Here is a 17550-nt window from a genome sequence, read left to right on the forward strand (position 1 = left end):
CTAACCTTTCCCTTATCCTTCATAGCACAGTAGCTTCTTCGTGTTTTCTTTTTCTTTTTTTTCTTTCTTTCTTTCTTTTTTTTTTGGAAGCCCTGCTTTATGACCACCTCAGAGGATAAACACTGACCTAGCACACTCCTCACTTTCTGACCATCGCCACAGCTTAGTGTAGTCTTGAATTTGTTAATTATTGAAAATTAAATGTGACCGAGTTCTGGAAAAGATGCAATCTTGTGTGCTACTTATACATTCTTTTTTCTTTTTCTTTCTTCCTTTCTTTCTTTTTTTCGTTTGTTTTTTTGAGACAGGGTTTCTATGTATTTTTTGGAGCCTGTCCTGGAACTTGTTCTGTAAACCAGGCTGGGCCTGGAACTCAGAAATCTGCCTGCCTCTGCCTCCCCAGTGCTGCGCCAACATCGTCTGGCTTTTTTTCTTTTTTCTTTCTCTTTCTCTTTCTCTCTATCTCTCTTCCTCTTTCTATTTTTCTTTTTCTTTTCTTTCCTTTTCTTTTTCTTTAAGACAGCCTTTTGCTATTTATCAAAAGCTGACCTCAATCTTCTGGCAATCCTCCTGCCTTAGTTTCCCTGGTGCTGAAAACTGCAGCGCCATGCCGGGAAAGGAAGGGCTGGCTTCTATCTGGCTCATTTTCTCTAGATTTTCCTGTTCATTAGAAGCAGGAATTCAGGGACAGGAACGATCTCTCAGTGCTAAGAGTACTTAGAGCTCTTGTAGAGGACCAGAGTTCAGTTCGCAGTAATTCTTGTCAGGCTGCTCTTAGCTGCCTGTTACTCCAGCTCAAGGGAACTGGTGCCCTCTTGTGGCCTCCAGAGACACCTGCGCTTACGTGCACATGACTCCGCTCTTGTTTTTTGAAACAGTTCTCATTTTATAGCCATGGCTGGTCTGGGATTTGCCAAGTAACAAGTGTGGTCTTGTACTTAGAGATGCACTTTCACAGAGGTTGCCTAAGACCATCGGAAAACACAGATATTTACACTATGATTCATAACAGTAGCAAAATTACAGTTATCGAAACAAGTATCAACAAAAATAATTTTATAAAAAAATAATTTTACGGTTGGAGGTCACCACAAGGAGAGGAATTTTTTTAAAGAGTCACAGCATTAGGAAGGCTGAGAGCCCATGTTCTAGAGACCCCTAATAGAGTGACTGGCATACCTCTCTGGTCAGCCATATGTTTTATTCATTTAAAAATTAATTTATTATTATTGTATGTGCACGGCGTGTATATGTGGTTGTGTGTGCACATCCCAAGGTCAGAGAACTCTGTGCAGTTGACTTTTTCCTTGAAGCTTATTTGGGGGCTGGTGAACAAACTCTGAGATGCCAGAGCCTTTGCCTGCTGAGCCACCTCGTTGGCCCAAATGCTCCATTCTTCAATGCCAACCTTTTTAAAGGGCACAGTTGAAAGTACTATCTGGGTCCCTTAAAGATAGGAAACAACAGATAAGATGGAAGCTAATGAAACCTAATCGCTGGCTTCTTTTTCCAGGTTAATTTGTTATTTAAGATTGCGGCTGATTGTGGTAGTGAGTGTCTTTAAATGAAGCACCTGCAGAAAGAGGAAAGTGATCTCTAAGTTCGAGACCAGACTTATTTATGTAGCAAGTTCCAGATGAACCATGCCTGTTTAATCGGAACTGTTTAAAAACAAAACAAAACAAAACAAACAAACAACAACAACAAAAAAAAAAAAAACCAAGAGCGGAGTCATGTGCACAGGCGACTCTGAGACTGGTGTGGAAATCCTAATCCTCCAGTTTGCATCTTCCAAGTGCTGCAGTTAAAGCTACAGTCAGCTGACTAGGGCAGCATGCCCCAAGACCCTGAAACACACATGTTGAAAGACAACCGGCAGCATTGTTAGAAGGAATTTTCCAAACTGCCAGGTTTGAGGGAAAATTCAGTTTCATGAATGTGTTCAACTAGCTGGTATTATGTCAGCAACATCAACTTGAATAGAAAGTTTTTTTTTTTTTTTCTCTTCTTCTTCTTCTTCTTCTTCTTCTTCTTCTTCTTCTTCTTCTTCTTCTTCTTTTCTTGTTTTTTTTGAGACAGGGTTTCTCTGTGGCTTTGGAGGCTGTCTTGGAACTAGCTCTTGTAGACCAGGCTGGTCTCGAACTCACCCCTGTCTCTGCCTCCCAAGTGCTGGGATTAAAGGCATGTGCCACCAATGCCCGGCTGAAATTTTTTTCTTATAAAAATAAATTTTTCTTTGTTTTTACAAAATCTGGGTGTTAGTCTCACAGGATGGAATATAGTTGGGGTGATTTATGAAGTTCAGGGCTCCTGAAAATGGAAAAATGCAGTATTGGACTTCCTCTCTGAAGGAACAAGCAAGTAGAGGAAGGCAGGAGGCGAACAACAACAAAATCAGACTTAGATATCTTCTCTCAGATCCAGTGACGTAAATCTAAACTCAGATCAGCCTGCAATATTATTCCTAAATAGTGTGAAAAAGGTTTTCCCTTTAACACACTTAATTCCATGACAAATTTTACATGGCCTTTAAACAGCTCAGTTTCAGGAGGCTCTGTCTGCCAGAGTGACAGTGGAACTGCAGAGTGACAAAAGACTTCCTTCCTTCCTTCCTTCCTTCCTTCCTTCCTTCCTTCCTCCCTCCCTCCCGCCCTCTCTCCTTCCCCCCTCTCTCTTTCTTTCTTTCTTTCTTTCTTTCTTTCTTTCTTTCTTTCTTTCTTTTTTGATTCTTTTTAAAATGTCAAGGTGTTAGAAATCGGGGCACAATGAGAATGATTCCATGTGTGATAGCTGTCGGTCTGATAAAGGTCAAGTTTTGCCAGCATAAAAAGATCATGACAAAAAATACTGAGACGAAATGAGAATGATGGATGCTAAACTATAGCCAGCTATTCATTTAATCGGGTATTCACTAGATGAAAACTACTGATTATTTGTTAGTAGCGGAACATCGGTAATCATGACAGAGGACAGAGGGCAGGCGTGGTAGGTCACACCTATAGTCTCAGCACTCCAGGGGCTGTGAGACAGGAGGATAGCCCAGAGTTTGCCACCATGCTCCAGAGTGAAAGCCTATCTCCAAACAAAAGCAAACCAAAACCCCACTCTTTTCTTCTGCCCTAAGCTAGCCAACAAAGATGCCTGCATTCCAAGACTTGGTAGTGTACAAATCAATCAGCCTCAGTTTAGATTCTTCAGATCCCACAACTTGAAAATAATTTTGTCCTTGTTACATTCACATGAAAATTACCTCTGAATATTTTTTTCTTTCTTTCTTTCTTTCTTTCTTTCTTTCTTTCTTTCTTTCTTTCTATTTCTTTCTTTCTTTCTTTTCTTGCTTCCTTCCTTCCTTCCTCTCCTTCTTCCCTTCCTTCCCTCCTTCCCGCCCTCCATCCCTCCCTCCCTTCCTTCCTTTCTTTTTTCATTGTAAGGGGTTTATTTTCTACAAAAAGACTGGGAGAAAATTATGTTAAGGACAGAGACACGGATTTGCAGAAGCTCTACACGAATGTGGGTGGGCTGTAAGATGCATCCGGGTCACAGGAATCAGGGCGCTTCCCAGTGTTATTTTGAGTCACACAAATGGAGGATGCACAAGCGTTACTGCTCATCCTTTCTGTGGCAGAATGCAAATGTGACTCAGTGTGTCAGTTCTTCCTACAGGGCAGGCAGAGCAAGAGGCTATATTCAGCCAGTGTTTCGAGGTTAGCCTACCTGCTTCCTCAACTGGAGTGTTTTGTGGGTTCCCAGGTAATGAGAAGCAGTGTCTTAATTTCAAAATTGCCAAGGGAACTAGCAAGCAGTCCCTGACACCACTGTAAAGTAAAATAGTGCCTGGATATCAAGTAGCATACTTGTTTCTAACAGGCTGCTTGCCAAATGCTTGAGCAAACTCCAAATCTCAGCTGGAGAAAGACATACATATTCTCTCTATCTGAAGATACCTTACAAATTCCCATTTCTAAGTCATACCCCTCTACTACAACTACAAATAATACAGCGCAGAGGTAAATTTCCAAGTTCCCACGATGACAGGATCATCGGATGTGTCATTGTGGGGCTGAGGATGTGGCTTAGTTAGTACAGTACATGCCTAGTATTAAAGAATCTCAGCTGGGCGGTGGTGGTGTTCACTTTTAATCCCAGCACTTGGGAGGCAGAGGCAGGTGGGTCTCAGTGAGTTTGAGATCAGCCTGGTCTACAAAGTGAGTTCCAGGACAGTCAGGACTGTCACACAGAGAAAGCCTGTCTCAAATTCCTCCTGCCCCCCCCCCCACACACAAAGAACCTCCTAGCCTGAGTCCCATTACCACATAAGCAAGATGTGGTAGCATAAATGTATAATCCCAGCATTTGTGAGGTAGAGGCAGGAGGACCAGAAGTTCAAAGTGATCTTAAGTTACATAGGTCGGGCTGGCTACATTAGATCATGTCTTTCAAAAAGAAAAAAAAATCTGTCAGTGTGTGTGTTTCTTTATTTTTCCATATATCCTTATTTTTGAGGCTTTGGTTTCAAACTGGCTATGTAGGCAATAATACATGTGATCTTCTGATCTTCTTGTCTCCACCTCCCAAGTCATAAGATTATAGGTATTCATTCACTCACTCGTTCACAAATCTGTCAAGATGGTCTTCCACGTCCCACTTGACACTGTTAACTCTACTCTCCAAATCAATTGACACACTGAAATAAGACTGGTTTCTCATACAGGGATCTGTGCATTGGAAGGAAAAATATTGCTTAGCTTTACCTGAGAGACTTGCGTCCATTCTTATTATCCTTACTATGATCAGACCCTAAAAGCACACTGGGGAAGCTAATAATCCCGAGATAGTGCCTACGCCCAGAGTTATTCACAATTTAGACATTTCTTTTATTTTTTGAGATAGAGTTTCTTTGTGTAACACTGGCTGTCAGGCTGTCCTGGAACACACTCTATAAACCAGGCTGGCTTTGAATTTGGAGATCTGCTTTCCTCCGTCTCCCAAGTGCTAGGATTAAAGGCATGTGCCGTCACATCTAGCAAGTTTAGAGAATTCCTACCAGAAAACAGTTCCTGTTTCTCCCTTCCTTTTTTTTGTGGATACCGTTAATGCATATGCCTTCCCTTGACTATAGAAAGATTGGAACGGATACTGTTTAGGTGGAATTCAGAGAAGATTTGCAAATTTCTCACCTTCTAGTATCCTGCTTTTTCTGAAGAAACACAGTTTGTGGATAGAAGAGATTTTTAAGGTTGTAAATAACAGCCCAAACCAAATGACCTCAAGATGACATTTATGGGGAGAAAGAGCTCAGAGTACTGGCTCCTATTCCAGAGGACTGTGGTTCAATTTCCAGCACCCATACTGATGTTAACAACTGTCTATTATTACAGTCCTGGGGGCGGGGCTTGTCCTCCCTCTCCTGGCCTCTGAGGGGTGCGCCACACATGTGGTACATAGACGTAACAAATAAGCAAAACACCCATACACATACAAGTATAGTAAAGTGCAATCTCAAAAGATAAACAAACAAAAACATGGTTCATTTATTTATTTTCAAAATTGTGTTTGTTTATTTACTCTGTATGTACATGTGTATCTGTGTGTGGGTACTCTCCTGCCATGGAGCACATGTGGAGGTCAGAGGACAACATTCAGAGTCTCTTCTTCCTACCACTAAATGGATCCTAGGGATGGAAGCAATCATCATGCATGGGAGTGATGCCGTTTCCTCCTGAGCCATCTTACCAACCCTGTTTATTTATTCAGGTTTGTAGAGACAGGGTTTCTCTGAGTAACAGCCCTAGCTGTCCTGGAACTCGTTCTGTAGACCAGGCTGACCTCGAACTCAAGAAATCTGCCTGCCTCTTTTTCCCAGTGCTGGGACTAAAGGCTTATGCAACCACCGCCACCGCCGCCGCCACCCTCATTTGTTTACTTATTTCTTTTTAAGAGAAGAAAGATTTCTTTTTGCTCATGGTTTGAGAGGGTAAACACTTCATCGGCAGCCAGACATGGTGACACATGCCTTTGATTTCAACACTTAGAAGGCTGAGTGAGGCAAATCTAAGTCCAAGGGCAGCCTGGTCTACAGAATGAGTTCCAAGAGAGCCAGAGCTACTTGGAGAAACTCTGTTTTGAAAAACAAACAAACAACCCCCCTCCCCCCAAACCCACAAGCAGTCCATCACAGCATGCAGGAAAAGTACGGCCGCAGTCAGGTCTACATAACAGGAATTTAGAGCTGGGACTCCTCACCATTTCACATTTTGGCAGAAGAGGAAGCAGGGACAGGGAATGCTGGGACTTCAAAGAGTGAGGTAAGTCCAACCTCCTCAAGGATAGCCTTCTTTTATTGAGAAGCTGGTATCTTGAGAGATGGAGGGCAGCACATGCCATGTGTCCTTTTTGTTGTTTGGTGTGCCTCCTGAGTACTGGGATGGTATATATTTTCTGAGTAGTGATAAAGAGCTATAAACAACTGCCATCAAGACAATGGTGTCTTTGGGAAGCTGGGGAGATGGTTTACAGCTTAAGAACACATACTGTTCATGCAAAGAAATCAAATTCAGGCTGGGCAATGGTGACACATGACTTTAATCCCAGCACTCTGGAGGCAGAGGCAGGCAGATCTCTGTAAGTTTGAGGCCAGCCTGGTATACAAAGCAGGTTCCAGTACAGGCTCCAAAGCTAGATAGAGAAACCCTGTCTAGAAAAATCAAAAGAAATAAGGAAAGAAAGATATCAAACTCAGTTTCAAAACCCATATTGGGTGGCTCCAACTACTTGTAGCTCCAATGACTGTGGCCTCTGTGGATGTTTCCACACATGAGCGCGTGCACGCTCAATGAATGTAAATGAACTGAAGAGAGGGCCTTGGATTTCAGATAAGAATACATCCTGGACACTAGCTTAATTTGACCTCCTGAGACAAGAGCAGAGGATCCAGTCACCCCAGGCTGTACAGCAGAGCCATAGAGCTGTGACCGCATGAATGGGTGCTGGGTTATGATGCTAAATTTCTAGTAATCTGTTATCATGCACTAGAAAATGAATATAGGCACTTACTTCAGTGAAATACTTCTGGGTGCCTGAGGGAAGAAAAGAAATTGTTAGAGATGGATTATTTAAGTAGCACTATCTTTTTTTTTTTTTGGGGGGGTTTTTTGAGACAGGGTTTCTCTGTGTAGCTTTGGAGCCTATCCTGGCACTCACGCTGTAGACCAGGCTGGCCTCGAACTCACAAAGATCTGCCTGCCTCTGCCTCCCAAGTGCTGGGATTAAAGGCGTGAACCACCAACGCCCGGCAAGAAGCACTATCTTTTTATGTTGGATGAAGCAGAAAACAGATCTGGAGGACAGATCAAGAAGTCTGTTCTCTGCCACAAAATTATTTTATTAGACTAGAATGGTAATCTCTAACAAGTCTTAGGATAGCCACGGATGAGAACTCAACCTAAAATGAAAATGTACTTAGATAGTATTTGATTTTCTCTTTTTCTGTGATGAGAGAATAAAATTTACCCTCCTTGAAGGAAGAGACCCCGTTCCTGAGTCAAAAGTTTGTTAGAGACACAAGGTATTTTTTTGGCTAAGACTCATCCTATTTGCCCCTATACAAGACAGTGATGTGAATGTCTTCACATGTTTAGTTAAATGAGCACAAATCACTAATGGTTCAGTTTTATTTCTTCTCTCAGACTAGATCCTCCATAAGCATCTCTCACAGAGGCCTCTGTTGTAGGTCTGACCGAATCCTGCGTTTCCACTGTATTTTGGTATCTTTTCATTCATTCCTGAAAGGGTTCCCATTTGATAACTAGTAGCTAACTGTAATTTTATTCGATTAGTGAGGCTTTCTTTGAGAGACTGAATCAGAAGCATCGTAAGTTGGTAGATGAGAGGGGATTTATAGGAGAATTGGCACATGTGATTATGCCACACTCCAAGAATGGCTGCCTAAAAGTTGGAGACCCTTGGATGCTGGTGGTTCCTTTGTATAAATGGGAAGACCCCTGGATGAGGAAAAATCAATGATACAATTTTCAACTAAAGGCCAGATTTCTTCTTCTTCTTCTTCTTCTTCTTCTTCTTCTTCTTCTTCTTCTTCTTCTTCTTCTTCTTCTTCTTCTTTTTTCCTCCTCCTCCTCCTCTTCCTCCTCTTCCTCCTCCTCCTCCTCTTCCTCCTCTTCCTCCTCCTCCTCCTCCTCTTCCTCCTCTTCCTCCTCCTTCTCCTTCTTTTCTTTTGAGGCAAGGTTTCTTTGTGTAACAACCCTGGTGTCCTGGAACTTACTATGTAGGCCAGGCTGGCCTCAATCTCATATGCCTGCCTCTTCCTCTGCCTCTCAAATGCTGGGATTAAAGACATGCACCAACATACCTGGTTTGGCCAAATTTCTGAGAATCCATCAGAACCATTGGCATAAGGTGTCCTTGGGTACAAGGCCAATGAATCTGCGGTTCTGGCCTCTAAAACAGTTGGGGGAAAACCCTATCCCGACTCTAGAGAGGATGCCAATTGACCTCTATACCTGTTCTCTCTGTCGCCACCTTTTGATTGCTAGGTGCCCTGGTACACTGAAGATGGGTCTTCTATAGACTCATTTGATAATCTCATAATACACATAGTCACACAGACATATAGAAAACGAAGTTCTACCATGTTTTGGGGGACATTTATAAAGCTGTAGTCATCAATTTTAGTATGCACATATACACATATATACATACCAAATATTTTTCCAGCCTTATAGTCAATATATTTAAGTATTAAATATTTAAATTTCTTGATTTAAACCTCTCTAAGCAGGGACATATTTATTTCCTTTTTGAGATTAGGTCTAGCACTGGGACCCAAACTGATGTCCCATACTAGAGTGTTCCTCCAGCCTCAGTCTCCTGAACATCTGTGGGACCAGAGGTGTTTGTTATCATGATATATATATATATATATATATAATATATATATATATTATATTCTTTTTTTTAAATACATGGTCTTTCTACGCAGTAGCTATCACTTGTCTGACTGTAAATGCTGGCCTCAGACTTGCAACAATCTTTCTGCTTCTGCCTCTTGTGTGCTAGGATCGTAGGCATACACCGCCATGCCCAGCTGCCATCATAAAATTCCTACTATTAATATTATTACTCTGAAACCAGGCAGTGGTGGTGCACACCTTTAATTCAAGCACTCAGGAGGCAGAGGAAGGGTGGATCTCTGTAAGTTCGGGCCAGCTTTGTCTACGAAAAGAGTTCCCATACAGCCAGGACGAAATTCTGTCTTGAAAAACCAGTGTGTGTGTGTGTGTGTGTGTGTGTGTGTGTGTGTGTGTGTGTGTGTGTGTGTGTGTGTGTGTGTGTGTGTGTGTGTGTGTTTGTGTGTGTGTTTGTGTGTGTGTGTGTGTTGTGTGTGTGTGTGTGTGTTTGTGTGTTTATGTTTGTGTGTGTGTGTGTGTGTGTGTGTGTTTGTGTGTGTGTGTGATTAGTTTGTTTTGTTTCTTTGAGACAGCATCTCATACAGTTCAGTTTTCTTTGCAGCCTGCTTAAAGTTCCATAATGAGCAGGCATCTGCTAGGTTATTGATTGGAATCTTGTCAGAGGCCCCAAGTATGACACACTAGATTCTTTTCTTGCTAAAGATCTATTTTGATTTCCGTGTGTATATTAATGTTTGTGTGTCTGTCACATGTGCTTGGGTGCCTGATCCCTTGGATCTGGCATTACAGTGGGTTGGTAACCACCCCTTGGGGACTGGGACACTAATTCTGGTCCTCTAAGAGAGCAGCAAGTGCTCTTAGCTACTGAGTTTCTCTTCAGTCCTAATTATTTTCCTTTTAAAGATTATTATTATCATTATTATTGTTGTTGTTTTGTTTTTGAGACAGGGTTTCTCTGTGTAACAGTACTGGCTGTCCTGGAACTCACTCTGTAAATCTGTAGATTAGGCCGGCCTTGAACTCACAGAGATTCACCTGTCTTTGCCTCCTTAGTGCTGGGATCAAAGGCGTGCACCAACACTGCCTGATTTTTCTTTTTTTTAAACTGTTAGTGAATGTGTGTCTGTGCAAATCTGGGCAGGTACCTAAGCAGGCCAGAGGAGTCAAGATCTCCCTGGAGCTGTAGTTACATGTGGTAGGAAAGCACCTGGTATCTAAGTTAGGAAATGAGCTGTGTCTTCTGCAAGAACCATCTTCTTTAGCTCCTAGGAATCACTGACTTTTTAAGCATAAATGACCCCATGAGCTTTGTAGTTTCTCCCTCACAACAGCACAGGGCACATGTGTACAAGTGTGGGAGTGTACACGTTATTCGATAGATTTTGCCAATCTTTGGCTGTTAATACACTTGAGTCACTTTTTTTTTTCATTAACATCTAGAGTTTGATCCTGATACAATGGTATTTTCCTCACCACATTGGCATCTCTGCTCCATGCAATATGTTTTCCTGAAAACAAACAAGGCTCTTCACACTCTGCCAAATCATGTGCTAAAAATAAGTGTTTCGATGTGTTAGAGGAGAAAATTCAATCACTATTCAACTCAGTCCATATGCTTAAAAAATGTTAATAGCCACACACACACACACACACACACACACACACAGCCCAGAGCTAAAGTCAGAAGTTTCTAGTAACAACCAAATACATAGTAAATATTGCTGTATTACTCGACAGGCAGTCTGGGGAAGTGAGGAGATGCTGGGGTTATATGGCAAGGGCAGAAGTGTGTTTTGGCAACAGCGAAATATCCAACCCTTTTACACACAATTTTCCTTCTAACATGTGGGAAGCTGAGGTAGGAAGATCGTTGTAAATTTTAGGATAGTTTGGGCTACAAAGAGAGTTCAAGGCAGTCTGGACTACATAGTAGTTCAAAGCCAACGTGGGCTACACAGTGAGGCCTTCTGTGTAGGGGAGGCTGTAGCCATGCCTACTTAGGGGCTGGCTACAGGTGTGCCTGACCATACTTTCGAGGGCGTGGTCAGGGTGACATAGAGCGATACTGCGTTTTCTCTTTCGGTTTTCACTTTGGTACTTGCTTGACAGACTGCTGCCACTCCTGCTTGCTAGGTTGCTCTGTAAGTAAGGCTTTTCCCTATTAAATACCCTTATATTTCTACCTGACTCGGTATTAGTAATTTCCCACTATACTTCTGCTGTCCCCACTACCCCGCATCAGTTCATAGAATGTATGGTCAGTGTGGAAACAGATCACCTCATCAGTACATTGTGCATTTGGCTGTACATTGCCTACCTGATTTTACTTGGAAACATTCTAATGTGCTGGGGGAGGACGCCTGTTTAAACCAATGTGATTTTCCGGTTAAACACCCCTCTATTTTACATAGTGTTTCTAGGCTGTCAGTTGACTTCTCCTTTGAGTGGGGAAGTTCCCTCAATATTCTGGGCAGTTCACTGACCTTTGATTTTCACCTGCCTTCTATGATCATTAGAGCAGGGATTGTTCAGGCTGCAGATGCAGCTCCATGGGCAGAGAGCTTGTTTCAGATGTAGCTCAGTTGGTGGAGTGTTTGCTTTGCATACAGCAGGCCTTGGGTTTGATCCCCAGTACTGCAAAGATAAATAATAAATTTAAAGCTGTGTATGATGTCATGCATCTATAATCCCACCTCTCCAGTGGAGAAAGGAGCATAAGAACTTCAAGGTCAGCAGAGACAGAAGCATGAGGACTTCAAGGTCAGCAGAGATAGGAGCATGAGGATTTCAAGGTCATCTTTGATTATTTAATGCTTCAAGCTCTACCTGGGCTACCCGAGGCTCTATTTCAAACAACAACAACAACAACAAAATATAATCTGGATTGTTGGATGAATTCTCTTTTGTCTTAATAATAAAAACTTGGAGTCAGCTATCAGGGGGTGAAAGTTGAAGGATCAAAGAAGCAGAGGGACTGGCAACTAGAGTTCCTACCTCTGGCAATGTTCAGACCCCAGGGGAGATCCTGTCCTCAGACTGCCTCCTCAGACTGCCTGATCCTCAGACTGCTTCCTCAGACTAACAGCCCTGCCTTATATTCCTCTCTGCCCAGCCATATTCCTTCTTATTTCTACCTCCTTAGTGCTGGAATTAAAGGTGTGAGCCATCCCTGCTTGGCATCTATGGCTAACTAGTGTGGCTAGCTCTGCACCTTGATCTTCAGGCAAGCATCATTTGTTAGATCAGAAACAAAATAACACCACAGTGGACCTTCAATTCTACTTGAATTTTCCGGATAGTTACCTATTTTATGGGTTTCAATTGTCTTCTTTTCCTTTCATTTTCTTCTTTTCTCATACAATACATCCTGACCTGAGCTTCCACTCCCTCCTCTTCTCCTTCAGAAAAGAGCAGGCCTCCCAGTGATATCAATTGAACATGGCATAAAAAGATGCAATAAGACCAGGCACAGACTGTCACAGCAAGGCTGGACAAGGCGAACCAGTAGGAGGAAAAGGGTCTCAAGAGCATAATTGCTTTCTTTTTCAACATTTGTTATTTATTTATTTATGTGTGTGCGCACACACGCACCTGTGAGCATACCTGCACACTTGCCACAGTGTACTTGTTTAGATAAAAGGACAGCTGTGGGAATTTGGTGTTTTCATTCACTTTATGGGTTTGGGGAACAAACAGGTTGTCAGACTTGGTGGCAAGTGCCTTTACATGCTGATCCATCTTGCTGGCTCCTCAGTTGCCTTCTTGATGCAAACCCTGTATATAAATTTTAGATAATTTTGCTGACCATTAGACTCATATGTAAATGTACTGATTAGAAATCTCCATTCTGGGCTGGAGAGATGGCTTAGTGGCTAAGAGTAACTGACTGCTCTTTCAGAGGAGCTGGGTTCAATTCCCATCATCCACAAATGTCTGTAACTCCAGTTCTAGGGGACTGACACCAACAACACAACACTGATTCACATAAAATAAAAAAAATAAATTAAAAAAAGAAATTTCCATTCAGAGCTGGGTAGTGGTAGCACATGCCTTTAATCCCAGCACTTAGGAGGCAGAGGTAGGCAAATCTCTGTGAGTTCGTGCAGCCTGGTCTACAGAGCTAGTTCTAGGACAGCAGCTAGGACTGTTACACAGAGAAACCCTGTCTTGAAAACAACAACAAAAACAAAATAAAAGAAAAACCTCCATTCAGATATAATGCAGGAACCTCAAAGCCATAATGCCCATATTTTGTGTCTATGAATATAAAAATAAGCTACCCATCTCCCTATGCCAACCAAATCTATCCATCCAGCTAAGCAAGAATCTTGCTGCTGACCATAAGTGACTATCCCCTTTACAATTCTCTAGTTAACTAAGCGTTAGCCCTTCTAGTCTTCTTTAAATTTCGTTAGGCAAGTTCACCCTTTCCACTCCTACTCCCATCACCCCAGTTTAGTTTTTAGCTGAGAACTGCAACCAACTGTCAAGTTGTGTGACAGTTTTAATTATTTTGAACCCAAGTGTCACAGTCATTAACCTCAGATCATACTAGTCTGAGAATATGAACTTACTCGGGAATGAAATAAAATGCCATCATATTTGCAAAGTCATGCCTACCCCACTCCCCAACCTAAGTTGTTTTAATAGAGTGTGATGGTTTGGTTGTGGTTTGCTCCCCAAGGGCCAGCCTAAGCTACGCAGCAAGTTTGAAGACAGTCTGGGCCACATGAGCTTCTGAGAAAAACAAAACAAGGAGGTTAGAGAGATGGCTCAGAAGTTAAAAGCACTGGCTGTTCTTCCAGAGGTCCCTGAGTTCAATTCCCAGCAACCACATGGTGACTCACAACCATCTATAAGATCTGGTGCCTTCTTCTAGTCTGCAGGCAGAACACTTATATACATAATAAATAAATCTTAAAAAAAATCAAAACAAGCCGGGCATTGGTGGCACAAGCCTTTAATCCCAGCACTCGGGAGGCAGAGGCAGGCGGATCTCTGTGAGTTCGAGGCCAGCCTGGTCTCCAGAGCAATTGCCAGGATAGGCTCCAAAGCTACACAGAGAAATCCTGTCTCAAAAAAAAAAAATCAAAACAGAAACAAAGGCAAAAAACAAGAATAGCCAAGTGATGGTAGCACAAGCCTTTAATCTCAGCACTTGAGAGGTAGAGGCAGGCCGATCTCTGCCAGTTCGAGGCCAGCAAGTTCCAGGATGGCCTCCAAAGCTACAAAGAAGTCCTGTCTCAAAGAAAACAAAACAAAAGAAATACATAAATAGATGAACTCTGAAAAACATTGAACATGCTCTCGTCCTGCAGCATCAATTATCCAGTTAGGATTCATTCTTTATGCAAAAATAAACAAGAATATCCATTTCATTAATATGAAATTTTTTTTTCATCTTTCATAAATAGTAAAATTGTATGTATGGTAAAGATTTGCTTAAACACATTTTGTTATGCTTTATCATCTGTAAATGTTTGATTTGCCTACCTATTTTATATAAATATTTTCCCAGGATCATACAAATTTCTTGGGTGAAACAGTGTTGCAAAGTAAAAAAAAAGTTAAGAAACCCTGATCTAAAATACAAACACATATAAATTAAAATTAAAAATAAAGTCAATATGTTGACAAAGCAACACAAAGCAAAGTAAGCTGAAATTCATAATTGGGAGGAACACACACACACACACACACACACACACACACACACACACACACACACACTCCCAAGCACACAGGGTTTCACATGGAATACATATTGGGTAAGTTGCTTGTAGAGATTCAGCTTTACTTTTCCAGATGGCTACATGCACTTGTCCTAAATCATTTGTTGAATAATCTATTTTTTTTCCACACTGATATGAAATGACAGTTATATCTTTAAACTAGGCTTTCATACAAGTTATTTTCCAAATAACTTCAATCTATCCCACTACCTCCCTATATGCAAGGCCTTATTATATCTTTGAAGTTCTTTTTTTTCCCATACAATTCCAACCTTAGCCACACCTGGGTGACAGTTGTGACCATGGGATATCCCCTCGCATTACCTCATCACAGATGTGAGTCTGCAAAGGAAGATACTTGAGGTGTTGGCCTCAGGAGTCATGAGACAGTTCCTTGAGGGGTTGTAGAGACTATTTTAGGAAGGCTGGGTCACTCTGTGAATTTAGCACATCTCTGAACATAGCCTATGCAGTGTGCTTAGAGAAATAATAAAGTCTATGTTTCTAAGAAAGAGTTGTGCCAGTGGGTGTAGCCTTCATGCCTTAATGACATTCTTCTGATTCCATCAGAGAATGCATTTATTTGCAATAATTGGAATTTTTTTGTGTTGAAGTCAACAGCAAGATGTAGTGTAGTGTGTTGACAAAGAGAATGACCTCTTTGGTAGGAGGAGTAGATTCATGTTTCCTATTCTGATTTGACCTAAGCATGGAGGTTCAGCTCAACTTATTTGAGCCTCAATTTGCATCTGCATCTGTAGAAGGTAATTTGGGTATAAGACCATTCTATTTCCAGCCAAGTAGAAGACTTTGGCTGTGCAGTAGTGTTAGTTACTCCTCTGTTCATTTAAAACATTTTTAATGTTTTTGAGTCAGAGTCTCACTATGCTGCAGGCTGCTCTGGCCTGGACCTTGCCCTGTAGCCCAGGATGACCCATAACTAGTAATCATCATGGTTTGTCTTCCTGAGTGCTAGAAGTATGGGCATCATACCTCATTTGAAAACTTCCTCATGTTGATCCCTGGACACATGGGAAAAAATTCTCCTGGTCAGAAATGAACAAGGCACAGGGATTATCTATGAAGTTCACAAAAGACAGGTGTTTATTAGGAAGAAGGATTGCAATGGAACCATAATATGAATTGAAGTAGAACATACCACTCTAATTCCAAAGTTGGAATGTGGGCTCTATGATGTAGTCCAACTCAACTGTGAGACTAGTCCTAGTGACTCCTTCTAGGTTGGGATGTGAATTACTTTGAATGGTGGTAGCATTTCCCAAATCCTTTTTCCTGTAATGACATTTAATTTAGAGTTATTGCAGATTTATTTTTTAGAAGACTTTTGCATATGATTAATACCTAATGTGTGGAAGCTGTGCCCATCTAGTTGCCTGGAAATCACCTAAGCCATAGTGCTTTTAAGGTGCCTTACTGGTGCCACTCTAATCCTGTGGAAAACAACACAACTCTTTGATGGGTTCTTTAAATCCTAGTTTTGAAAAAGGTGTATAAATGTTTAAAACATTAGAATCAATGTGTTCACCATGGATCTCCACCACTAGGCCAAGAGGTGATGGATCAACGGCTTCAGAAAGGTGAGGTTTTTTGTTTGTTTGTTTTTCGAGACAGGGTTTCTCTGTGTAGCTTTGGAGCCTGCCCTAGAACTAGCTCTGTGGACTAGGCTAGTCTTGAACTCACAGATATCTGCCTACCTCTTCCTCCTGAGTGCTGGCATTAAAGTGGGCACCACCTGGCTAGAAATGTGAGGTTTAGTCACAGTTGAAGATAAGACAACACCTTCTTTGGATGTGAGTGGGAAAAGAAGACTAATCCTTAAAAGTTAGCACTCAAGGTTAAAAGTCTCCATTCCCCCCCAAAAAAGGTTAATGGGATAACTTGGATAATACAGACCTACAGAAGGTTACAATGCTGGATAGTAACAGGTCAAGAATAGAAACATGGTTATGGTGAACTAAGGGGAGCTTAAGAAACACTTCCTGGCAAATAGCATGTGAAAGGAGGGCATGATAAGGACTCATGATCATGTGACACTGAATTTATAGCACAAGGCATTAATCAGAGGTCTCTCTACATAAATTGCTATACATTTACTTTTCCATAGATTGAAAGAAAAATGTCTGCCCATTCAATTTCTGTCAAGTAAGAAATGAAAGACAATAAGGTGGTTTATGACTAGTTTAAACTTTACTGGAAGGTAAAAATAAACTAAATTTTATTTATACAAAGATATTATTTCTATCCATCCCATGGTGCAGTGGTCTCTTGAGGTAATGCTCAAGACTATCACTTGAACTACTTTTCATGTCAGAGGGGTGAGCATTCTGGTCTTTTAGGACTGAGCGATAAGCATAACTTAATTCATTGTACATCTAAGGTCAAGGAATAGTTCAGTGGAATAGTTCTTTGTTAGGGTGAAGGCAAACAAATGTACTGAGTACCTGATAACTGTGCTGAAAGTTTAAGCTTTTGTTTAGCAGAGAAAAAGGTTTATTGATAGAAAGAATATATTATACAAGTTGTCTTCTTTCCCAATTAATTTTCTTGAGTGGTCTCCTGAAGGATTTAGATCAGACTTCTTATTCAGGTAGCAGAGGCTGCCACCCTCTTTGTGCTGGGTTACACTAAGTAATTAATCCTCTGAGTATGGGATCTGTGTGTTTACATGGTTTTGTGGTGTTGTTTATGAAAAGGAACTAACTAAACATTTCCAATGATGTTGGATCCCCAGCATCTCGAGTATGGTATGCATAGAAGTGATTCAATAAAAGTTTGGGGTTGGTGATGAGTCAGTGCGCAGGAATTCCACATTAAGTCACAATTGGCTTTGTGCTGGACAGCACATATCATTTGGTGTAATCAGGCACAGAGGA

This window comes from Cricetulus griseus, assembly GCF_003668045.3.
Source record: "Cricetulus griseus strain 17A/GY chromosome 1 unlocalized genomic scaffold, alternate assembly CriGri-PICRH-1.0 chr1_1, whole genome shotgun sequence".
Taxonomy (NCBI): domain Eukaryota; kingdom Metazoa; phylum Chordata; class Mammalia; order Rodentia; family Cricetidae; genus Cricetulus; species Cricetulus griseus.